The following is a 26,491-nucleotide window of genomic DNA, read 5'->3' on the forward strand; positions in this document are numbered from 1 at the left end:
GATTAGAGGGAAGAATTTGTATATTCTAAGGAATATATGGGCAGTCACCTACTTCTGTTAATGTAGACTGCCTTTGGATATCTGATAACTGGCAGGATCAACAATACGCCTTAAATAGTCAAAATGAGCACAATGAATTACAACGATAGCTCCAGGATTTCTCTCATTTCTCTATAAAGAGAGTTTAAGTCATGACATCATGTTGGAAAAACAGGCTGGGGGCTTGAAGCTCCATTTGCCTAGTGATCTTACATTTTATCTAGATTGCATGTTTCTTTGGGGATGATTTGTGGTGCGGCCGAAGGTGCCACAATTCTATTAGACTTCATGATCCCTTTGCACATGTCCCTTTCATTATGCAGATTGGGAATTAGCAAGTAAAAACTAGACATTCCAGCTTCAAGCAGCAAGTTAGATAAAAAAGCTGAGTGAACAGCTTCTTTGAAAGTAATTATATTTCATATGCTTTTTCTTAAAAACTACTAATTATGCTGGTTATTGCGATAGAAAGTTTTTATAAAATGCTTTATAACTCAATAAATATAATTCCGTAAGTGAGGTCCTTGCATCTTTCTAACATAATTGCAGTACTGATATTATCACTTCCATTCTACAGAGGGGAAATTGAGGTTCTGAGCAGTTAACTTTTGTATCTAGAGGATATACATGAGGAATTTGGAATAACGTTTCAAATCTAGGTTTTCTGAGTCCAAATTTTCTATCCTCTCCCTTAAAAAAATTGAATTACATTTTATCAAGGAAAAGAACACCAAGAACTCTAGACTACGGAGTCTAAAATACTAATTTTACATATTAGGAGACAGAGAGTTTAAGGCCCAATGTCATAAAACTGCTTGGTATCAGGGGCAAAATGAGAACTTGGATCTCCTATCTTTTCCATTACACCGAGCTGCCCGGGTCTTTCTGGCCATGAAATTGGGAAGCAATCAAGACAGATTTCCCTTCCCATGCATTTGATTCCACTTGATTTCCTCTCTGTTTGAGTTAGCCACAGCTTAGGTAAGATGAAATTCTGGAGTCAATTCAAGTCTGCTATTAATTATTTCTCCAAATTTATAAGAAAATTGAGATTAGAGTGTATAGCCAGGAGATATGAAAGATAGCTTTCCTGTTGTTAAAATCATAAACACTCTCATTTACTCTTCTGCATTTAAAGGGGGGAATTTCGACCAGAAACTACAACTGGAAAGGTGAGGATAGCTTAGCCTATTTATTTAAGATCTCGGTGCATATTTAGAGTTACAAAACTGAATTCTGAGGAGGCCTGGTATCCTGCAGCTGGGAGGGGGAGGGCAAAAGGTGAATTGTATTTTTTAAGCCTGTCACTTTGAAAACTCCCTGTCTCAAAACACATTTCCAGGATTGTTGACTTCACAGCAGCAGTGAAGCGGGAGAAGCAAAGGCATCTCTGGAAGTAACTACACATAGCAATACTTAATCTCTCCCCAGGCTTGTGAGAACTTGCTTATCTGGTAGGTTTTTCCAAGCATGCTCTGCTCTATGGACAATGGAGTTGGCAATCTGGAGACTGTAGGTTCATAATAGAGAGGCTTTGGGGAGAGAAGCTGCCTTTTAAAGGGATCTAAATGGATAAGTATTAAATGACTTCCCTGCAAAAAAGTTCAAATAGTTATTGAATATATTCAGGTTCCATTCTGATCTCCTTCTTTGAACACATGCACCCTTTTTCAGTGGGTATTATGCTGCAGTTTTATGGTGGGTTAAATGATGCCACCACGTGCATTGAAGTTATTCTTACAATGGTTAGTATATCATTTCTTATATAGCATTGAATAGTTCATCAATGAATGACATCTCTATTTTCCAACCATCTTTGAAATAGCATGTGGTACATAACCAGAGAAGCCCACATGGCTAACCTGTATTCTGGTTACAGTTGCACCACCACTGAACTCTGTTGTGATTTTAGTCAAAGCTCTTAACTTCAAGAATACATTACTGAAAGCTTTTGTCAAGGTGAATGTATTTGCAAGGAGTAGAAACACATGTGAAGAAGTTAAAAAAAAAAGGGGGCAGGAGGAGCTTGTTTTGAGAGAATACAAGAGCAAATCACGGAAGACTTATGCTAAGGTCAGCTTAGGCTGCATGGAGATTGATTGACTCGAGATTTAAAGATCAGGACATAAGACTATTTATGAATTGAAACACTTAATGGCTATTAAGGTATTGTAGGCCCAAGTACTATGGCTAGAAAAATAAGGATGTCTTTTATCATACATATCGAGAAATCTAAAGATACGTCAGTTGTAGATGGATTAATTCAAAACATAATAAAATCACCAGAGACCAGAGCTCTTTTCTTGCTTCCACTTTACTATCTTCAGTGTGTATGCTGTGGTCCTTTGGATTGTCACCACAAAATGGGTGCTATAGTTCTAGGCATGATGTCCTTACCTAACACCACTCGAGGGCAAGAAGAGCAGTTTCTTTTCTTATGTCTCGTTTAACCAGAGTGAAATCTTTCCAGGAAGTTCCTCTTATCTTTTCTTGGGGTTTGTTGGCCATTATTGGGCCACATGCCTACTCTCTAGCTACAAGAGAGGCTGAGGAAGTGAGTATCTGGCATCATCAATCTATAGAGTAAGAAACTGCTCTGCCAGAATGGGAAAATTGAAGGGAGACAGGTACCTGAGAAATCAACTGGTAAAGTCTGCCACTGCTTTTCTCTTTCTCAGGGGCCACCTTGAGTTATCCGTAGTTATTTCTGTTTCTATGAACTTTTGATCAGTTTCTTGTACTTACTGTGCACATGGTTGTAAACGGTTCTCTACCCTGGATCATTCAGGAACTACCCATACTTACTTAACCTTTGTCTCTCAGTGCTCCAATTTCAATTTTCTGAAATTTTTTATAGAAGAAACTTAACCATCCCATTTAACTATTCAAGCTAGCTAAGTGAACGCCTTGGTTAGATCAAATTGGTTGAAGATGGGCAGAGAGTAGGGTTACATGGTCCAGTTCAGATTCAGCAGAGTTGTAGATAGCGATGCTGGATGTGTCTAGTGTTCTCTGGACGTGGATTTCCAAGGCATACAGATCCATTTCCTCTTCTCGTATGCTGGTGATTTCATAGCATATTATTCTGGTTCTCAACTACTCCATGTGCTTATTCTATTATTATTTTTTTTGTGAGGAAGATTGGCCCTGAACTAACATACATTGCCCATCTTCCTCTTTTTGCATGAGGAAGATTGTTGCTGAGCTAACATCTGTGCCAATCTTCCTCTATTTTGTATGTGTGGTGAGTAGGTCCGCGCCCGGGGTCCGAACTGGCGAAGCCCGGGCTGCTGAAGCGGAGAACGTGAACTTAACCACTATGCCACGAGGCCGGCTCCCCCATGTCCTTATTTTTATTTATTTATTTATTGTGTGAGGAAGATTAGCCCTGAGCTAACATCTGATGCCAATCCTGTTTTTGCTGAGGAAGATCGGCCCTGGGTTAACATCCGTGTCCCTTCTTCCTCTACTTTATATGGGACGCTGCCACAGCATAGCTTGACAAGCGGTGCATAGGTGCGTGCCCGGGATCCTAACCGGCAAACCCTGGGCCACCAAAGCAGAGCATGCTCATTTAACTGTTACGCCACCGGGCCAGCCCCTCCATCTCCTTATGTTTTAATATCAGCATCAGTCAGTCAAAAAAATCCATATGCTACTTATAAAATAGCATTTTAGCTATGTATAAATATCCTTATAAATATCATTGAATAATGGATGTGAAGTTTGTGCACTTTGAAGAGTTAAAAAAAATAACCTGCTACAATTGTAAATTATTCTAATTACATAATTAGAATAATTAATTCAGTTATCCTAGAAATTTTCCAGACCAAAATATGGGCTCAAGCATATTTTTTTTATATACGGCACGATAATGCAAAATATACAGGATCTGCTGCCTATGCATCCCTTATAATATAGACATTAGCTGTTAATGAATAAGCATCAATGTCTATTATATTTAATTGAACATCTCCCAGAATTCAATCTGGATTACATCAGTAATATAATTAAAAGGTGACCACAGTAATTATATCACTCATTATATCATTTACTTAAAAGATAGAGTTGTACTTCAAGATATTAGAGGGAAATGATCCAATACCTTTGAAATGTACTAATTTCTTCCCTGTTTGAAGAATTCTCATATGATTTATTGCTAAATGTAAACAGCTTCACTCTGCTATGGATATTATCATCTATACCTCACTCTTGAGGAAACCAGGACCCCTATAAAAAGAATTTCTAGAGAATATCCAGTCGCCAGTGGGAATGTCAAAATAAAATTACAGAAACTATTAAAGGCTATTCTTAAATGAATTCAGCAAGCGCCTTAAGATCCAGAACTGTTTTCTAGATGTCTTACATCACCAGAACTTAGCACAGTATATGCCGTACATATCATTGAACTGAACTGAAAAGTCCATGATTTACACATGAAGTCCACTACTCACTGCCTCTGGCAAGATGCAGTACCAGGCTATGTTTGGGCTGTGAAGGGTAAGATAATATTTCTGTTCTCAATGGTCTTTCAACTTGGGTGAAGGGATACATTATGGCGAATGAAAATATGACCACAATCAAGACTGTCTGTGAGAAGAAACAAATTTGTGATGCATAAAGTAATCACTAAAAATTCCAGAGAATTTATTGTTTTTTTCTGAAGGATTCAGAGAGGTATAAGAATTGAGTTTATCTCTTTTTTAGGCCAAGAAAAGTTGTAACAGTAAAAGAGATATGCAAAGGCACATGAAAAAGAAAGACTAGCACCAGTTGGTACTGTATTTCTGAACTTCTCTTTCATTCATACCCTCTACCTTTTATCAGTCTATCCATCCAACTATCGATTATTATTTATCTTTGTTTTTTATCTAACTATGACTTAGCTATCCTTTGATTTTTTTTAAATCACTTATTATTTGGTGATGTGATGACTGTAATAAACCTTGCAACTAGAAAAATGTGCATGATTGCATACAAGAAACTTGCATTGCTACAGAGTCAGGAACAACTCTGACTCCTACTCGTCTGCCTACATTAGGCTCATTCCCCCCAGAGAGAGTGACCAGTAGCATTTTTATCAGAACTATTAGTTCCAATAGCTCTGAGCCTCTTCTTACATATCCTTGAAAGCACAAGAGAGCAAATGATTAGGAGATAATAGGATCTAACCTAACATAACCTACTGAAAGCCTGAATTTTTAAAAATTTTTGTTTTTAAAGAAATTCGAACAAATTTTGTAATATATACCACAAACATCTGTTTACTGCAACATAAAAATAATATTGTGAATTATTTGTCATCTAAAAAGGTCATATTTATCTTATGACTTTACATATCATCTTCACAGTAGTAAGTATCACTCCCTCTTGCCACCCATCCTGTGGATATGAGAACTAAGTTGAGAACTGCTTGGTAAGGACTAACTTCTAATAATGCTAAAGTTCTCCTCCTTAACCTGACAGACAGAATCTTCCATGATCTGACCCTTCTCTGGTTATATCTCTTTCCCATCCCTGCCCAATATCGAAATATCTGCTTCAGCCTCAAACTACCTCCAGAACTCTGTCCATTCTCTCTTCCATGCTTCTGTTCACACTGCACCCACTGCTAAATGTCCTTGCTCTCTTCACTGTGCCATTTTCTATTTATCCTTTCAGACTCATCGCAGCGTCTCTTCTTCTGGAAGTCTTTCCTCAACCTCTAGCTCTACCCCTGCCATTATATTTACCCATTGCACATTAACCATCTCTTTATGAGTCTATTTCTACTGCTAAGTCCATAATCCACCTGCATATCTCCCATGTGTCCCAAAGTAATGTCTGGGAAGTAATGGATGTTCAGTAAATTTTGGTCAAAATCAACTTAGTTGAGCATGGTAGAATTCACCTGAAAATTTCCAATGACAATGTCGATGAGAGGAAAGTAATGTTTTTGAAAATGTGTTCTGGAATAGGGAAGGGGATTCATCAGTGTGGGTAGAGCCAGGCAAACCTATGGGGAAGCTACTGCAATTGCCTATTGCTCAGGAATGGGTTAAACGAGGCTAGCACCAAGGTGAAAATAGTGGGAATGAAATGAAGAAGCAACTTTAAGAGGCAAGCCTTGGTAAATGAGAGTGAAGCAAAAAGAGGGTCGAGGATACTTCTGAAGTGTTCAGATTGAATGATAGTGAGAGTGGAAGGGTCTTTTATTTTGTTCAAAAGATCTCCTTGATTTCTCCCTTTGGAGGGAGCAGTAATAGACAGAAACCACGTCAAAAGGAGAAAGCTGAGCTCAGAGGTCAGCTGCAAAGAAACCAGGTGGCTTCAACACTGGTGGGGAAAATGAAGGCCACTTGCTAAAACCAACAGCCCTCCACTGTCAGGAAGAGCCAACTTGAAGATGGACCTGTAGTGACACCAGGAAAGAAAGCAGGTATCCTCTTGGATCAAGACCCATTAGGTGCTGTAACACAACCATGAACAACCAGTGGAAATGATTCTAAGACACTTTGGGGGTGCAACCCACAGAGGCTTCTAGTAACACCCACACACCCAAGGCACAGCTCAGCAACAAACATCATTCCTAATGTCCTAGTATTATCACTTTTTTATGCCATAACATATGTAAAATCTAAATATTAATTTCTCTTTGTTTTAATGCAAAGTTTTTTGTAAGACCAGCTTAGTTGTATTATTATTACCTACGATTTGTTTCCATGCCATGATTCCTAGCCACTATAGATAACCAGCAGCTCATCCAACTAGACATTCAAATTGAACCAGTTTAACCCAGAAAATAATTTCTTTTATGGCCAGTAACTTTGTTAACTGGAAACTAAATTGGCTGAGGCAAAGAACCAGCTGTCTCCCATGGGCTCCTTCCAAATGGCAGCTCTTGTCTATTATGGGTTAGGACATCAGCCTCTGCTAACAGTCTTCTGTGGGCCCCTCTCTTTCTTACCTGCTTCCTGATCATGTCTTCTTCTCTCTTGGACTTATTAACAACACTCTCAGCTGGGGTGTTTCTTCAGCAAGTTTATGCTAGTGCTGGCCTAGACCTGAGGCTAGACAGTCCCTAAATATGTGGAATGATAAAAAAACAGCCATAAGTAATCCTTGGAGAGACATATAGATGTTCATTCATTCATTCACACATTCAATCGTTCTCTAACTCATGCATTCCTCCTTTCTAGTCAATATCTCCTGAGTATTATTTAAGTCCCAGCCACTGTATTCACAATGTGTGATAGACTTGAAAGACAGTCAAGGGAGAATAAGAGACATATATACAGAAGACAGGAAGAAAGGAAACAAAGTGGTACTGAAAATATGGTCTGTGACAGATGACCTGAATCAATATCACCTGGGATGCTTTCTAAAAATTCAGATTCCTGGGCTCAACACCCAATCAACTGATTCAGAATCACTAGGATGAAAGTTCTGAAATCTCCGTCCATAGCCAAATGTTCTCATCACACATTAAATTGTGTGAACTACTGCAATAGAGAAAGGAGTGTTTATTTTGAATAATCCTTTGGAAGACTCCAATGTGATCAGAGATTAAGGACAAATTTATAAATAAAAACTGAGCTCACCAATAATATATTATGTAACATTTAATCTTTAAAAAATATACATGTTTATTTAATTGTCTAAGCCTGTGAAGAATCATGAAGATCATGTGTCTCCATAGAAATATAGAGCAGGAATGCACCCTCTTGTTTTATATATGAGGTGACATGATTTGTTTAATGTCATAGAAGTCTGTCTTTCCACAATTTGCTTCCAAACAAAAATGAGATCATGCCTGGGAAATTATTTTATTATCTAATCTAAAAAATACAAAACAGTGTATTCAATTGTTGATATAGTCTTTGTGTTTCAGAACTCATTTAAAAAAATATCTGCCCATAAATAATATAAACATATATTAAAATATTTTAGAATCTGTACCTAAGGTTCCAAGGGTATAAGTTTCATTTTGCACAAGGAAAAGCCTGGAAAGTAATGGCATTGTACTCTTTTTCAGTCATTGCACAAGTGGTATCACTCTGGTGTTACTATTTGAGATGAACTCAGCTTAAACTTGGTGATTTATTAAAATCAACACTGAATGAGCACTATTCTAGATCCGGTGGATACAATGGTGATTGATTTATGGTCCCTGGCTTCTGGAAGCAGACAGATGAACAGTTAAATAAAATACAATTAGTAAATAATATGATGGGAGAATATCATGGGAACTCATAATAAGAAAGGGTTAGCCATGGAAGCCTTCTTGGAGAATGTGATGGTTCAGCTGAGTTTTGAAAAACAAGTAGATATTAAGCAGGAGATTTGAGTGTATGCATGGGGTGGGGTGGGGGAGAGGTGTGTGTGTGTCTGATGTGGAGAAACAGGTCAATGGCAGTGAGAAGGGGAATATTTCCACTATATTCCATCTCTGTTGTTCATCTTTCTCTAATACAGCTCACCTCCTGCCATAGTCACAGTCTGATCCAACCTGTGACATCAGCACCAACACAAAAACAACTACAAAACAGGAAGTTGGCTGGGCCCTAAACACCGTCATTTTGAAATGTGCCCCATTGGTGAGGCCTTCTGTCCTCAGTTCTGCCTAATCCTCTAAACTTTGCTAGACTCCCAGCGCCTGTGTGTGTTTCCTGAATGATTGATTGCTTCATTTGGGGGTCCTTTCTGGCTCCTTGTCTACTTCTGTTTTCTACTTTTTTCTTGGGTCCTGCCCCAGTCACATCTTGTTTTTACCTTCTGAATTCTGCCTCAACTTGGTTCTTTGTATCCCAACTCCTATTCCGTTGTGGAATATGAAGTGGCACTATTCAAATTCTGGCTCGTTTTGAGTTAGCAATAAAAGTAAGAGATAATTTTTTTTCCTCAGGCCTGTTTTTGGATGAGTTCACTCATATTTGTTCTACTTGAAACCAGTCTGTACCAGGCTTCATCTGATTACTTCATTCTGCAAGTGAGCCAAATACATAATTGAGTAGGTGTAACCACCGAGTTGCTAAGACTCCAGGGATTGTCATGTCTTTGTTTGGGGAAATGAGAGAAATGCACTATTGAAATATAATGCACAAGATTAACAACACACACAATGGTCCTTCAAATCTGCTTTTTCCTCTCTGAAAAGAAATAAAACACATCAAAATGGCTGCCTTAGCTTCTTGAATGAGATTGAATATGAAGAAAAAACAGTAATAATGATCTGCTCTTTTCTGATTGCAAGTGTCAATCCATTGAACTATCAGAGAAAGTGCCCTGACTCAACCACCCAGCTGCTGCCCTAGAGTAAAAATTCTCTTGTGCCAAAATGAATATTTTCTGTTTTAGAAGTTGAGGGCTCACCATCCTCTCTTCTTCATCTTCTGGTAAGCACATCTTCCCCACTCCCACTCTCTGACTCTGGGGCACAGATGGACTAACCCCATTCTCATTTTCAGTGGCTGGTTCATGGATGAATATATGATCCAATTTGGGCTAATGAGAGTCAGACCTAAAATTCATTTTATTTGAATTTTTAAGAAACAACCACTTTGTTATAAACTTGGATTTGAGACTCAGTATGTCTCTGGAAACCATTCTACCTGAGAGTGAATGGGGCCAACAAAGAGAGAAACAGAGGAGAAAGCTGAGAGATAGCAAGTCCTGATAATATCTTTGAGCCTGTAGATCTGGCCATGCTTTGAAGTCAAAGATACCTTAGATTTTTCAGGCATGTGAAACACTGACTTTATGTTTTTATTTTTATTTTTTGAGCCAATTTTATTTAGATCTTTAAAAACATGAACTTAAAAAAGTCGTGCTTAATGCACTCAAGAAACCTACTCAATCCTATCTTTACCATGGTAAGATCTCTTATCTTGGTCTTAACCTCCCCTCCTGTTTTCTTATTGTGATGTATTCATATGCTCTGTTAGAGCATCCTATACAGTTTGTTTTATAGGATAGCTATATTTGCATAAACCTGCTCCAGTAACAACTTGGTGGGTAAGAACCATGCACATTCATCCACCTTTATGCACAGCAATGTCCATGAATAGCTTGAATAAAATAGACACTGTCCAAGGGTTTCTTCAACTATAACAAATTAATTTATTGAGCCTTAACACTCAACATGGAGTTTCAGTTTCTGACGTGATGAGAATCACTGCTGCTTAACTCTTTTGTTAATTTTACTTCCAGAAGGTCAGGGCTATGGTTTGAGGAGTTTTCTCTGAGCTTCTTGATGGAGATGAATTATCAAAGGGGTATATACTGTCATTTTGAGCAACACTAAAACCAATTCATCAGCATCAAGAACTATCAGGAGTCAAGACTGATTTTAAAGAACAAGAAAATAAAAGCAGAACTCAATTTGAGTTAACATTAAGGGGCTCAGGATCTCATTCAGATTAATAATTAATGAATAATATAGCTCTCATGTATGGGAAACTTTCCCTGGGCCAGTCTCTTATACATATTATTTATAATCCCCACAGTAACACTGCAAGGTGGTTATTATTAATCTCATTTTGCATGTGTCAGCTAACTTTTGCTACATAACAAACCACTCCAAAAATTAATGGCTTAAAACAACAAGCTTCTCTTATGTTGCAGAATTTTGTGTGTCCAAAGAGCAGCTTATGTGAGTTAATTCAGCTGATCTCTGCAGTCAACTGACATTTGGTTCTAGATGGTCTTCAAAGGCTTACCTCACATGTCTGGTCATTGCTAGGTTTTGGTCAGGACCCTCAGTTCTCCGCCAGATGACTGCTCTGAAAGGCTAGCTTGGGCTCTTTCATGTTGTGGTTTCAAGATTTCAAGTACAGCAAGAGAGGTAAAGCCCCAATGAGCAAGTACGTTTCCAGTCCATGCTGATGTTAAATTCTCTAATGCCCTATTAGCCAAAGCGTGTCACACAGACTTACTCAGATTTAAGAGGTAGAGAAATATAGCCAGGTTGTGATAGGAGGAGGGGCAAAGTTGCATTTCAAAGGGATATGCATATGGTGATAGGAGGAATTATACTGTGGTTATTTTTGAAAAAAAAAAAAATTATTGAAAGCAAAATCTACCGCAGAAAAGAAAAGCAACATGTCTAAAAGCACAGAGCTCAGACCAAAGCAAAAAAGAGTTTGAGTTAAAGACATGGAATTCTACATTCCATAAGACTGAGTAATAAACTGAAACAGCTAAGGGCAGAGTTGTGGTTCATCCCACAGAGCAGATCCTTACATATCTGCCCATCTTAGAGGGGCTCCTTCTTCCACTGCACCTGTGTTTATGCCTTCCTTGATCAAATGAGAAGCTCTACATCTAGATCACTTATTGTTTACATAGTTTTGATTAATACCTCATCTGCAGTGTGTTCAATAGCACAAGTCTCATATAAGAAAGACTCAAACTCAAATGCCTGCAGGAGGCAGGCAGGTAACATAAGGTGTGAGCCTGACTGCACATGAGACGATAAGAGGATGTAGAACCTGGAGGAATATGAAGCATCAGCACCATCTAAAAGTTTCCAAGTTAGAAAAAATCACAACACTGTTCTGCCCCCAAAAAATCTGTCTCGGGGCCAAAGATGGCCAAGAACTACCTGTGACCTCTGCCATGTAAATACCTGCTTGTCTTTACCTGGAATTAGCAACATTCCAAAAGAAATGATTTCCACAGAGTCCTGTCCTACAACTGAGGCAGGGATGTGTGGGAATCTCTCTACTTCTTCAAAAGGAACCCCAATGGGCTTTTGGTAGTGATGAGATCACCATTGAATCTACCTTTTCCCAGGGTTGTGGTGTTTAGCCTATCCTTCAGAGGGACCATCAGTCGAGCAGGCCTGATGGGTGCTCAGGCTGCATAAGACATCATTCTCAGCCCTGGAGGTGAGATGTCGGACATCCTGAACCCCGCCAGGTGGAGGAAATGCCCACAACGAAAAGAACTGGAGGTTCAGTTTGTCAGCAGTCAAAGGGCAATGGAAAGCTGTGTACTTTTTATCTAAAACTGTGAGAAAACCAAACATTTAATACCACTGTTCCAACTTCAAACCAATCAAACATTGGCAGTTTGGGATTGTTTTATTTTGAGGCTTTAGCTTATCTCCATGGGATAAAAGCTTTTCCAAACTGGCTTTAACTAAAAATGTCATCAATCCCAGCTGCTCACTGGGTAGCAGAAAGTGTGGTAACAGAAGGCCCCTTTTGATAGCCCTCTTCCGTAATATCATCCAAATTTGCATGGCAAAGATGTGGGAGCTATTTATATGTTGATTATTACAGTGCTGCAGTTTATATTTTTCCCAGCACAGTTGAAAATTATATTTAGAAAGGCTGACATCATCTTTAAATATATATTATAGCTCTCATTTGGTGGAGATGAGCTGTTGAAATACATGCCACCTACTCAACTTCTCAGAAAAATGGCATAGATGTTTCACACATGGTTATATATAAACGTGTACACTGGCATGGAACTGCACCAGAACCTATAGGACTTGGAGGGAGATTTTGGGCTCTGGTTTTTGCCTTCTCAGTTTGCTCTTTATTTAAAAAGAAAGATGGGCAATGTGACTTAGTTGTAAGAACACAGGTTTTGCAGCCAGAAAGTTCTGAATTCTGAATTCTAGCTCTGCTACATAATAGCGGTGTGATCTTAGAAAAGCTATTTATCCATTGTAAATATCTGTATTTCTCAAGTATAAAATGTGACTGTGGGGCCGGCCCCGTGGCTTAGCGGTTGGATGCGCGAGCTCCGCTGCTGGCGGCCCGGGTTCGGATCCCGGGCACGCACTGACGCACCGCTTCTCTGACCATGCTGAGGCTGCGTCCCACATACAGCAACTAGAAGGATGTGCAGCTATGACCTACAACTGTCTATTGGGGCTTTGGGGGGAAATAAATAAATAAATAAAATCTTTAAAAAAAAAAAATGTGACTGTGAATGCTCATCTGGGAAATATTAGAAATAAATTATGCAGTCCAGTTAACAGTTAATGAAAAAGAATGATTAGCATTATTAAAGCACATTCCCAGCAATAGAATGTGTGCCTTATATAGATCATGATGGTTAATTTTACATGTCAGATTGACTTGGCCACAGAGTGTCCAGATATTTGGTCAAACATTATTCTGGGTGTGTCTGTGAGGTTCTTTTTGGATGATATTAACATTTAAATTGGCCTGAGTAAAGCAGATTGCCCTCCCTAATGTGGGTGGGCCTCATCCAATCAGTTGAAGGCCTGAATAGAACAAAAAAGCTGATACTCCCCAGAGTAACAGAGATTTCCTCTTACCTGACTCCCTTTCACCTTGGACATCAACATTTTTTCCTACCTGCAGACTCAAACTGAAATCTCAGCTCTTCCTGGATCTCAAGCCCACTCACGTTTGGTCAGGAACTACATCATCAGCTCTTCTGCTTCTCAGGCCTTCAGATTCCAACTGGAGCCAAACCATTGGCTCTCCTGGGTCTCCAGCTTTCTGACTCACCCTGCAGATCTTGGGACTTGTTAGCCTCCATAATCATGTGACCCAATTCCTGATAATAAATCTCTTTCTATATCTATACATATTGTTGGTTTTGTTTCTCTGAAAAATCTTACTAATACATACATTATCCAGTGATGTGTTAAGTTCCCAAGAATAACTTGTTGAGGGAGAAGATATTCCTCTATTAACTCCATTTCACTTGCCCCAGTCAACAGATGATGAAAATGAGGCCACCAGAAATAAATTAAGTGTTTTAAGTCATAGAGATATTACATAGTGGAAGCAGGATTTGAAATGTGGAAATGTAATGCTATATTTTATCCATTTAACTACTATCCTATATTGTCTGGAGGCTACATGTTAGTTAAAAGCCAGCTGCTATTCCAGCCTGGAGAAGTTTTCGGAAACCTGAGGCTCACAGTGAAAGAGAATCAAGAATATTGTAATATGTCAGTTTACCTTAGGGAGAAGTGTGAGCAGCATCGCACTGCATTGTGGGAGGGTACAGAGCAAGCCGGGAAACCTGTAGGCATAGTTCTGTGGAGTGTGGTTGGGACTTGGAAATGTTTCGGTTTCCCTGGACTATCAGTCTCCACCCATCATCTACATGGAATCTGGAATCTAACTGCTGATACCAGCCAGATTTGTGTTTGCAATTCTGTGGCACATCTGAGTGACCATGGCCCTAGAGGGATATCCATGACTGAAATGGCATCTAAAATGTTTTAATTCTCTAAGAGATCAAATTCAGAGCAGTACTTTCCTTATTAGCTTTTAAGTGTCAGAGTCCAAAATTTCACCAACGGGGCTTCATGGCTTAAAGTAACTAAAAAATTCACATTGTTTAACATAATAAGCCAACTTTCACACTTTAGATGAGAAGACCCAGATATTCAGGATAAATGTACCTTTTTGAGGGATTATATGACCACTGTGTTTAATAACTTGAGGCCTCTAAAATGACACTTAGATATAGTTTGCTGAATTTGACCATTATGAAAAATTCTTCAAAAATCATTTCCCAGGAATAGAAATAAAAATACAGCTGCAAGTGCTAAGAGTAGTGAGATGACATTTTGTTTTTTATAAGCTAGTTGGCAAAAATTCAACTTTCCTAAGCACACATGCCCGTCTCAAGCTTTTAAGGAATCAGTTTTATGTTTCGTGCCATTCTTTCTTCTTGCCGATTAAGCAAGTCCCAGTTTGAGCTGAGATTAGTTTTTATATGAAGCTCAAAGGTAAATCATTTTATATAATATTTGCATATACATAATTGTTTCCACACACTTCATCGCTACTACCCCCCCCACCCCAGACTACATAGTACTGTAAAACTGATTGGTTTGAAACCTCACTCTCAACATGTCACATCCTTGTTTAAGAAAAAGATTCTATTTCATTAAATCAAAATGCTCCATGCTGGTACTCATAGTCCTCAATAGCCTGACCCCACCTTCCTTGATAGTTATAATGAGAATCATATCTTTTTTAAAAAAAAGAGTTTTTTCTTTTTGACTTCCTGAAAACAATGCCTTAATAAACAAGTCTGTCTTGCCTTCTCTCGTTCAGAAACAATTGAGAATTAAGACATGGGAGCTGTAAGGATTCTGATCAGAGTATCAACTCTACTACCAAAAAAGTAGATATTGAGAAAAACATGGCTTGTAACTGCCGTCATGTATTCAGAGTTTCTCTCTCCCTTTCTCTAACTTAACCCCACAACAGCAGACACCTCCTTGCAGGGGCAGACCCAGCCCTGGTTAGCTCACCATATCAAGGAGAAAGACCAGAATTTGCCCTCTCAGCAGAAGGCTGACCCAAAAGAGTGAGGAATGAGCTGAGTCAAACTTACCTGTGTCCTTCTCTCCCACTCACCTGCGCAAGAAGTCCACATATGGTAGGTGTGTGTGGAAAGAAGATGGGTGTGTTTCTCATTCTCTCTCTGTATTAGTTTTCTACTGCTGCATAGCAAATAACCACAAACTTAGAGATTTAAAACAACACCTATTTATTATCTCAAAATTCTGTATGTCAGTCTACTTCAGGTCATCAGGCTGAAATCAAGGTCTTGGACAGACTGAGGTCTTATCTGGAGGTTCTGGAGGAAGTCCACTTCTAATCCCATTCTTGTTGGAAGAATTCAGTTCCTTGTGGTTGTAAGACTGAGGTTCCCATTTTCTTGCTGGCTGTCAGCCAGGGGCTACACTCAGTTCCTAGAGGCCACCCTCATTCCTTGCCACATGGCCCCTCCAATTTCAAGTCAGCAAGAGTACATCAAATATGTCTTGTGCTTTGAATCTCTGACATTTCTGTCTCTGAGCTCTAGACCTAGATTTTAAATAAGCTTTTTATTTAAGAATAGTTTTAGATTTACAGAATTATTGTAAAGATAGTATGGAGAGTTCCCATATACCACACACTCAGGTTCTCTAATTATTAACATCTTTCGTTAATATGGTATATTTGCCACAATTAATAAACCAAGTTGATATACTGTTATTAACTAAACTCCATATTTAATCAGATTTCCTCAGATTTTCTTAATGTCCTTTTTCTGTTCCAGAATCCCATCCCATACGCCGCATTACATTTAATCTTCTAAGTTTTCTCTTGGCTGTAATAGTTTTCCAGGTTTCCAAATTTGTGAGGAGCTTGACAGTTTTGAGGATTACTAGTCAAGTATTTTGTATAATGCCCCTCAATTAGGATTTGGCTCATGTTTTTCTCATTAGATTGGGGTAATGTGTTTATAGGCAGAAGATCACCAAGATAAAGTGCCCTTCTTGTCACATTCTATCAAGGGCACATGCTATCAGTATGACTTATCACTGTTGATATTAACTCAGTCAAGTGGCTTAAAGTAGTTACTGTCAGTAAAGTTACTCTGTCGTTTCCCCCTTTCCATACTGTACTCTGGAAGTAGGTCACAATGTGCAGTGTACGCTTAAAGGGTGGAGAGTTATATCCTACTTCCGTAAATGTAGAATATCGACGTAAGATATTTGGAAATCTTATACACAGGATATTTGTTTCTTCTCTCCTATTTATTTATTTGTTCAGTCAATTTGTTTATATCAGTATGAACTCACAGAAATTTATTTAACACTTTGGTTTACAATACAATATTTATTTATTTATTTATTTTGTTACTCAAATTATTTCAGCTTTAGCCATTGGAAGTTCCTTCAGTTAGCGCCTGCATCCCTTTCACATCCACCCAGAATACTTCCCTTTCTTATAGTCAATTCTGCTACATAACATAACCTAATCACAAGAGTGAATTCCATCACATTTCTGGTCTTAGATATTGTGCAGAATATGTACACCAAGGAACAAGAAATCTTGAGGGCACCTTACAATTTTGCCTACCACAATCTCCCTCCTAAAAAGTGAAGTAGAAAGTTACTAAATCCTATAAAAAATTATAAACGGGAAATAAATCTCCTCCACCTTAATACAATGCACACATATTATGGAGGAAAGAGGATTTCCTTGTGTTTCTGTGCATACACCCTTGCTGAATTTATTTTTCCGACATTTTCTCCTCCCTTTCACTCATACTCCACGTCTTATCTATTAGCAATACTTATTGGGTCTATGTTCAAATGTGTCAACCACTCCCCACTGTGTCCATGGTCTAAGTTACCATCTTCTTTACCTAACAGAGTACTGTAGCCTCCTCACTGGCCTCCTTAGACCAGTTGCAAGAAGTAGAAGGATTAAAACAACAAAACAAATTAGAGCAGATCCCTAATCTCCTCAAAAATTTCCAATAGCTTCCTAAAGCTGTTAGAATAAAACCCAAAATCCTTACCAGAGCCTGCAAGGCTCCAAGTCAGTGCCTTGAACACTATCTGTGGAGAAGGACCAGTCCTCCCCACCAACTCTTTTGTATAATGGACTCATCAGGCTGTCACAATCTGAACCTACTGAACATTTCAGCTTCACTAAAAGTGAGATAAATAGACATGGTGTGTGTCTTGATGTGATCTATCACTTACGAGCTATTCACAAAACAAAACACAAATCTAATCAAGCCTCTAAAGCTAACTTTCATTTTAAGGGACAACTCACAGAGTGTTTGCAATAAGTCATTGACATGAAAAAAAATGTTAGGGATATTCCAAGTATAATGTTAGATCTTGATTGGATCCTGATATAAACAAAGCAACCATAAAAACACATTTTGATATAATTTAGGAAATGTGAATATGGACTGAGTATTAAACAGAAATGGAGAATACTGCTAATCATACTTATTTTTGATAATATGATTTGTAAGAAAATGCTCACTTTTTAGATACTCTTACTGAAATATATAGAGGTGAAACGACATAATGTCTATGATTTGCTTTAAAATACATCAGTACATAAGGTAAAAGAAATGACAAAAGGGATAGATGAAACATACGACAAAACCTTACAATTGTTAAATCTGGGCAATATATGGGAATAATTTGAATTAGTTTTCATTCAATAATTTTCACTAAATTTAAAAACAAAAACAAAAACAAAAACCCATACCTCTCTAGGGTACGGACCTTCCACTAGACTTCTCTATTGTTAGCGACCGCACACCTGACTACAGGATCCAGATGCTGTCCTAGGTCTGAATCAAGGCGAGGCTCACCACGCTCCTCACATGCTCCTTGTTTTCCTGCCTTTTTCTTTAGTTCCAGAAACCATACCATACCAAGGCCATTCATCCTGCCCACAGCTTCATCCTGATCACAATTCTTGACTATTCTGAGTTGCCATGAGAACATCATACTGCTCACAACTGGAGTGTTGAGTTTTGGTCCTTGTACACATTCAAGTCTAAATAGTGGATTGTGATAATCAAGAAAGAATTTACTGGAGACCTAAAAGGGGAGAACAATTTGTAATTTTAAAGGGTCAGGTTTCGTCACTTCAGGTGGAGGAAGAGAGACAAGCAATAACCCAAAGGCTTTTTGGCCTCTGTGAGCCCAATACACCTTAGAGAGAATTAAGAGACTTACCTGATTATCAATTACAACAATTATGTTAATAACTAATATTAATTGAGTTCAGTTTATACTAGGCACCAGAATGAGGCCCTTACATTCATTATATCATTTATTTCTTGTAAGAACTCCACAAGGTGGTCATTATTAATGTTCATATTTTACAATGCTGAATTAACTTGCAAAAGTAAGACAACTACAAAGTGAAGGAGTCAGGATTTGATCCCAGGTCTCACCCACAGCCCACATTCTGCTAAGAAATAGAGAAAATAAAATTTTCCCCCAAATATGGGGGCATCTGTTAAGTATAGAAACTTTTTTTTTTAAGAAAAGTCTTGTGTTTTTTTTTTTCATTTATTTAAGTTTCGTTGATTCATTGTCTGTATGTGTCAGATGCTGTGCCAGGATTAGAAGAATATTGGTAAACGTGACCTGGTACCAGCTTTTGAAGAGCTCAAAATCCAGTTGGTGAGAATGACACAAAAGATCATCAGAATACAGTATTATAGGTGTTAAAATTGAGGTGTACAAAGTGTTTGTTTTTCTGTCTTTTGCAGTTTGCCTGCAAGTTAGACTTTAGAATAAGGGCTGAAATTGAAGTGTTTATGAAAGGTGTAACTGAGGGAAAAAGTTAAATGTTAGCCTGAAATAGAGTTGGGGAAGACAGTTTAGAGGATATAGGGTAAGAAAAATGAGCAGGACTTCAGCAGGGCAGATAGTGGCCGAAATAAGCAAGAGAGTGAAAGTTCTGAAGAGGTCAGGGCTCAGAGCGCTCTGGATGAGGAGGGAGCTGTGGCTCTGAAGAAAGCTGGGGTTCCAAATGTCATGATTTTATCCAGAACATTCCATCAGCCTCACTTTTTTTAAGGCAGAGGAAATATTCAGCCAGACATATTAGAAGAAGGTGGGCAGCTGCACAAAATTTTGCTAGAATCTTTTTGACTGATGTCCAATCTTGAGTATGAACTTTACCGTAAACTATTAAAAGATAACATTTCCTTGAAGTAATTCTTTTCTTTTCTTTTTTTTTTTCCAGTTGGGGGATAAATCTCCTTATACGTGGTCTCTATTTTTGTCGTGGAATTTGAAGGGAAAACAAACCACTGCATGGTGTTCTAAGTAAGTACTCCCTTCAGAATGCCACCTGAGCCCCTTGGCAAGCATAATGGCTGCTTGGGATGCCAAACCTGGATGCAGCAGATAAGGGACTAATAGTAATTTCTGTTTCCAACCCTTTTGGAAGTTTCCAAGCTGTCTTTGGCATTTGTTCCATGCATGTTCCACTAGGGAGTGAGGGATTTTGAAGATACTATTAACATTTTTTGTCAATTAGGAAATGTGTGATCAAATAATTGCCCTGAACCATTCAAGATGGCCCACCTCAGAGAGTTGAAACAAAGCAATGGAAGGCTGTCTATACTTCACCTTAGTCGTACAGTTTACTTAGGGTATGGTGTTAAGTGAAAAATCTAAATTATGAAAGATTCTTAGGGGCGTGTTTGTCCACATGGCTTGGAAATATCTGCTTATTTGAACATCCTTTATCCAGTGCAGGCTTCTGGCAAAATAAACCATTCTATTTTCTCCATAAGTAGTCTGGGATGCCCTACTTCAGTGCCCATAACGATGATCTTTCCTCCACAGGGGGAGTCTGTTTCTTCTTTCTCAACTTTTCTAAATGTGATTTGTTTCATCCACATCTGGATTAACTCCTGATTTTGCCATTTAACAGTTTAGTGATCTTCAGTAAATCCTTTAACCTCTTTATACCCCAGTTTCCTCATCTGTAAAGTAAAGATGATGACCGTGTTTAACACTTAGGATCATTCTAAGTGTTAACGGAGATAAATAATGTCCATGCAGCACTTAACACTTAATAAATGCTTAATGATTGTCACCTATTATTTTAACATAAATTATTACAATATTAGTAGCCTGCTCTATTGCCATCACTATCATAGTATCCTTTCTGATTCTCTACATAGAAGTCATCCTCTGCCTGCTCTGAATTCTCATTGCAATGTACCTGCATCCTTTTCATAGAATGCATCATTACTTACCTTACGTATCAATTAATATATACATGTTCTGTCCCCCCAGTAACTTCTGGAGGTCAGTATCCATATTTGATTCACTTGTACGTCCACATTTTCTAGAATGCTTATATGCTTTTGGGAACAACTTAAAAATATTTTTTGCATAGATATTTTATCCCCTTCACGTTTTGAAAGTGATCAGCAAATAACTTGTCCACATAAGTTAGAAGGTCTCAGTGGGGCCACCAGCTCCTCTTGCTTAGATGGCCCTCAAGGTCTCCTAACTGACCTCCTTGACTCCAAGCCCTCCAGCCACACTTTCTAGAGAGAGATTTTCCTAAGGAATAAATTTGATGGGGTTACTCCTTTGCTTTATTTCCTTCAATGGCATCCAATGGCCAGTCCAGCCTTCAGCATTGCCATAGAGGAAACTTCATAATCTTCTGACTCCTACTCCCTCTTTTCCAAACTTGTCTCTCATCACTTTCTTCATCTCCTGTAATACGCAGTACCTATACTGGACTACTTGAAATATGACATTTTCCAGACTCTCTCTCCCAGCTGCTCTGTGCACCTTTCTTTTTGTCTGGAATAAACTGCTTACCACTTTCCACTCTGATCTAGCTTGCTGTGACTCATCCTTTAGGATTCAGCTTAAATGTAACCATGTCACCTCACCGAGAAAGCCTTTCCAGTCCCTCTCTATTTTGGTTATTTCCCTGTCCTATATGCTGTCTTCTCACCCTGTATGTATCTCTATCACAACACTTAAAGCGCGGTATTAAAATTTATTATTTTACATGTAGGTTTTACATCTCAGATTGTAAAATTCTTAAATAAAAACCTCTCAACCATCTTATTCATCTCTGGGGATTCCCTTCTGGGTGGTCCAAGATCTCTAATGACCTAGAATCTACCTCACCACCTTCTACCCTCATTTCTACCCTCTCCCCACCTCACTTTTAGTTAATACCAAACTGCATAAAGTTTCCTTCAGATACTAATCTATTTAATGTTTTCATGCACTTTTGAATGCAGTTCACCCTTCCTATAAAACCCATTTCAACTTTTTTCTCCTGATCAATATATAACTTTTAACTGAAATTTATCTCAGGGATTATTTCTTCTAGAAAGTTTTTATAAACACTCAATTTGAATTAAGTACCCTTCTGTGTTCTCTGACATGTATAACATGTCTGACTTCAGCTTCCCTCATGAGTAGATTCATATTTTTCCAACAAAAATCTGTTGACCACTTAATGTGCATCTGGTGTCTTCTAGACCATGGTTTTACAACCTTGACACTGTTGACATTTTAGAGCAGGTAATTCTTTGTTGTGAAGTCTGTTTTGCGTACTGTATGTTTAGCAGCTTTCCTAACCCATGCATGCTAGATGGCTATAACATGCACCCCCACCCTTGTTGTGACAAAAAACAAAAAGATCTCCAAATTTTGCAAAATATCACCTATGGGGCAAAATCATCCTTGGCTGAGAACCACTGCTCTAGATCCTAAGATTATGACTCACAGTTCTTCTATTTGCTTACAGTGATGGATGCATATTTAATCCCCTGAAGAGTACTTTTTTGTGTCAATTTATTGTTGATAAAGGGTACATGTTTAGAACCTAGGAAACGAATTCTATTTCCCATTAGTGTAATACTCTCTTATTTCAAAGAGCCTTTTCTAGATTAAATAAATAAAAGCTTTTCTATTTGCTGACAAATACACTAGGCAAGAAACAAAGAGTATTATGACATTGTCATTATAAGTAATAGGCAGTAAGCACCAAGGATTGGTAATAGAAGATCAACATAAAAATGTTGCTAAAAAGTTGAGGATTTGGGCAAGTTTCTATTCATTTAATGCTATTTTGCATTCACATCAATAGTTTCCATAGTTTCCGTCGCATGAATATTCACTACTTTTTTTTTTAATCCTAAATCACAATATGAATTAAACCTTTTTTCTTCATGATCTGGTTATGGCAGATCATCAATTTTTCAATTTAACTCAATATAACTGAGTTTTATGGAATTCAACACAGATTGTGAACCCTCCTCTGTGTGCCTAATTCTTTAATAATGTTTTAGGACTTTGTTCAAGGTACTGACCACCTGGTGGTTGTCCAAGATCTAAAGAAAGACTAGAGTTAGGGAGGAAAAAAAATTCCATGTGGTTGTAGAGGCTTCTCAGGGGAAGTAATGCAGATAGTTGGTTCTGAAGAATGAGTAGGAATCTTTCAGATAGACAAGACAATGAGACTGCACCAGAGGATGGCACCAGAATGCAAATCAATGCATGGCTTCCTTCCTAAAAAATGTCTTGCTACAAGAAACTTAGCAATGTAGATGATTTAAGTTCTGGCACAAGTTTCTTATTGCTTTGAGGATTGGTTACAAACATTTTGTAGACCAGAAGAGGTCCATTGACCATGCTTTGAGTAACTTTGTTGTAGGCACAAAAAGCAACATATACGGACCAGAGTCATAAGACCATTTTAGCAAGCTTATTCTATCAGAATTTTTGAAAACTTAAATTAGGGCATAACGTTGAGTATGGTGAAGGTAGGAACAGGAATTGGGGGAAAAAAGTAAAAACAAAAAACCTTACCACCCTATAGTGAATTGGGTCTGTATCCTAGTATTTTCTTATAAGTCAGTATTTGAGCGAGGGGTATATGGGAACTCTCTATACTATCTTCACAATTTTTCTGTAAATCTAATACTATCCTACAATAAACTGTTTATTTTTAAAAAACAAGGAAAAACTTTGTGAGAAGAGAGAATAGCCTGCACAATGGGAGAAGGTCAGCAGAAGGGAATTGTTAGGCTAGGCAAGGAGCTGAAACATTGGAAGGGATTGAGTTCCCTGTGTTTTTGCAATTATAGATCCCTATCCTTAGCCCCTCCATGATCCCTTTCTTACCACGTGTGCCCTTGCTCTCACGTCCTCTTATTACTAATTAGGCTGTTTTATGTGAATTTCAGCATCCAATATTTCATATTTAATAACCCTGCATCAGAAGAAATGGGAAGTCAAACAGGCTGGAATTTATTGCCAGGTGTTCCGGAGAACATCTGGGGCATTTATAGCAAACCCACAAAATTCCTCAATACCCTGAGGAATCTACAACCCACACTTCCAGGAATCCAATAAGTTTCAGCTGAGAATCCTATAAATACCACAGGACAAGGGCTATACTCTGATCAAGCTCATTCACTGGATATTCAGGCGACAGGAAGTTGACATTCACTGGTAGCCATAATTGGTCTTTGCATTTAGCACCTTGTTAACATAAATTGAGGAAGTTCGCACCTCTAATCTCTTGTTACTAATGTCAGCCTGCTAGAATCTGAACTCAATAAGATGAGGTTGGCTTGCTGGAAAAGCTTATTTTTCTCAACAGGAAGAAGGGAATCTAAATGTTTCAACTAGGAGACATGAAATCTACCATGGGAGGTATCTTCCAAAGCTAAAGGTTCAAGTCATAAAGTCACCAAAGTTGTCACTCAGGGTCCCCACAAATTCTGTGTTTTTAAAATATCACTTCACATTCTCTCTTTTCTTGTACCTTATATTAGAGCCAAACTGATTAATATGAAGCATCCAAATATAGCCCAGGCTTTCTCTCTTCTCTTCTTTGCTCAGATACCATTTCCTCCTACCCTCAAAAGTCCAAATCCCATTACTCCTTAAAAATCCTATTCAAATTTATCCACTTTTAAAAATATCTGAGGGATTTGAATTCCTATTTCCTTGAAGTCTTCTTTACTCCTTCAAATATCATTGTTTATTTCCATCTGTGTTTATTGTCTTTATTATAACAAAACTTGACATCTAAGTTTTGTTATTTATTTTTCCTTAGCAAAATAACATGCTTCTTGTAGATAATTCAAATTTCTCTATTCTAACAGTGCCTAAGATAGAGCTAGTGTTAGTGATGGCACTCCCAAAAAGAAAGTCACCTTTTGTAAAGCTTCATGTTGGGGGGCATTAAGATAGCAATTATAAGTGATGGTTGTTTAAGCCAGAAATAAGCTCAGAGTTTGGGCCTTTATAAAGGCAGTAGAAAAGTCATCTGAAAAGAGATGAACAAGGACTTCAGGATTAAGATAGCAGAACAAGCTGATTAAGAGAATTCCCCTCCCCCAACCAAGAATCTAATATAATGACTGAAAAAATATATAATAGAAGGGAAGAGAAATTTACCATCAGCAAACAAACACAGAAAAGAAAACCAGGTAATGCTTCAGAAATTAGAGGTCATGGAATGAAACAGAGATTTATGTAGTAGTTTAAATTGTCTGTATATCTCAGCATAGCTGTTAATCTTAGATGCCTTACGAATAAGCTGACAGATCCTGAGAATTTTCACCATAACTCCAACATTTTGAAGGAAGGAATCTAAGTGGATATCCTTAAATTCCCTCTGTTCCTACTAGTGAGTAGTGGATACCGTCACTGGAAAAATTGGTGAAAGAAAGAAACTCAAGGCTCCAGCTCTACTCTGAATTGGGGAATTACAGGAATAATCCAAAGCACAGTGGTCATTATGCGATGAGAATGGATTATACTTTACAAGCAGGAGAAATGAATCTTGATGGAAGACACGTAACCAATCATTAAAAAAACAGAGCAGTTAGGCAAAAACACTGCACGCCCATTATTTTGGACAATCCCCCTTCCCCATGTCACTAAGTTACAGAGGAATGGACAGAACATCAAATACCTAACCCTCAAACTACTCTTTGGTAGGGAAAACAAACTAGTCCCGGATAAGGAGAGGAAAAATCCAGTATTCAAGGAATCACTGAGCTGCCCAGGAGTGAGCAAAATGACAAAGAAAATGGCATAGCAACTACACAGACTTAGCTAAGATAAAACAAGGAGGAATTGCAACAACACGGCATTTCAAGGACAAATAATCAAATCTAAAAGGAAAAATAAACAAAGGAACAAAAGAAAATTCTTCATAACCGTTACATCTTAGAACAAATATAATTACTATCTGAAATTAATAAACCAAAGTCTGAAAGACATGCAGATAAACTAACAACAAAAGATGAAATGATATATTGAAAACCTGATGAAGAAAACAACATTATTACTGAATTGATACATAAATTGTAATCAGCAAGGAACCAAACAGAGCTAGCTGAAAAACCAAATTACAACAACAACAAACAACTTGGGATAATCATAAGTAATGCAGGAGAAAAAGACAAAAAAAGACTAAACCAATTAGATAAGAAAAATATATATACTTGAAATAGAGAAAAAACTAAAAAGCAACAAAGAAAGAGTATATGTTTTCAAACCTTTCATAGAAGAACATTTCCCTGAATTGAATACAGAACTAAATCAGTAGATACAAAGAATAGACAGTATCTCAGTAAAATGTGATAGGAAACTACCAGCACCAACATGCATCCTGTTTAAGTTGTTGAACTTCAAGTACAAAGCAAGTTTTCTTTAGGCATTTGAGCAGAAAAAGCCAATTACCCACGAAGTAGATAACCAAGCTGGCTTCAGACTTCTCTCCACAGGAACATTCAATGCTGGAAGACAACGAGTCTTTGTCTCCAAAATCTGAGGGAAAGAAATTGTATAGTAAGAACATTATACAAATATTAAACAATCGAATTAATGGAAAACATTTTATGAGCTTTCATTTCTCATTTAGATCGTCAGCACCTGTAAGATTAAAATTTTCAGTGATTATAGTAGGTGGCATATCATATTACATACACAAATATTTACAGAAATTTTGTGAGGTGTTAGTTTCTATAAACAGGTAACTTTTAATTAGATAAGAGAGATACATATTGAAATAAAATGTGAGATAACAAAAGGAACTCCTAATGTCATAGTGGTTTAAGAAAAGAAAACATTAGTGTATTAGGTGGCCTGAAAGTTCTTGATAGTAGCAGCTTTTGAGTGCAATGATGAAGGATG

The 26,491-nt window shown here is 37.9% G+C and overlaps 1 long non-coding RNA gene across 3 annotated transcripts in view; it reads right to left on the minus strand.

The window, feature by feature from the left end:
- LOC147916403 (uncharacterized) overlaps window positions 1-26,491 on the minus strand; it is a 332,266-nt gene that overhangs the window by 176,364 nt on the left and 129,411 nt on the right. For 2 of the 3 annotated variants that reach the window (XR_015552884.1, XR_015552883.1), the window contains exons 2-3: window positions 26,039-26,125; window positions 6,986-7,099 (exon numbers count right to left, since the gene is read on the minus strand). This is a non-coding gene — a long non-coding RNA (uncharacterized LOC147916403). The remainder of the gene's footprint in view (window positions 1-6,985; window positions 7,100-26,038; window positions 26,126-26,491) is intronic. The other variant, XR_015552885.1, reaches the window with a different exon arrangement.

The sequence above is a fragment of the Ceratotherium simum genome, chromosome 8 (assembly GCF_057802395.1).
Source record: "Ceratotherium simum simum isolate JZ-2026a chromosome 8, ASM5780239v1, whole genome shotgun sequence".
Classification (NCBI taxonomy): Eukaryota; Metazoa; Chordata; class Mammalia; order Perissodactyla; family Rhinocerotidae; genus Ceratotherium; species Ceratotherium simum.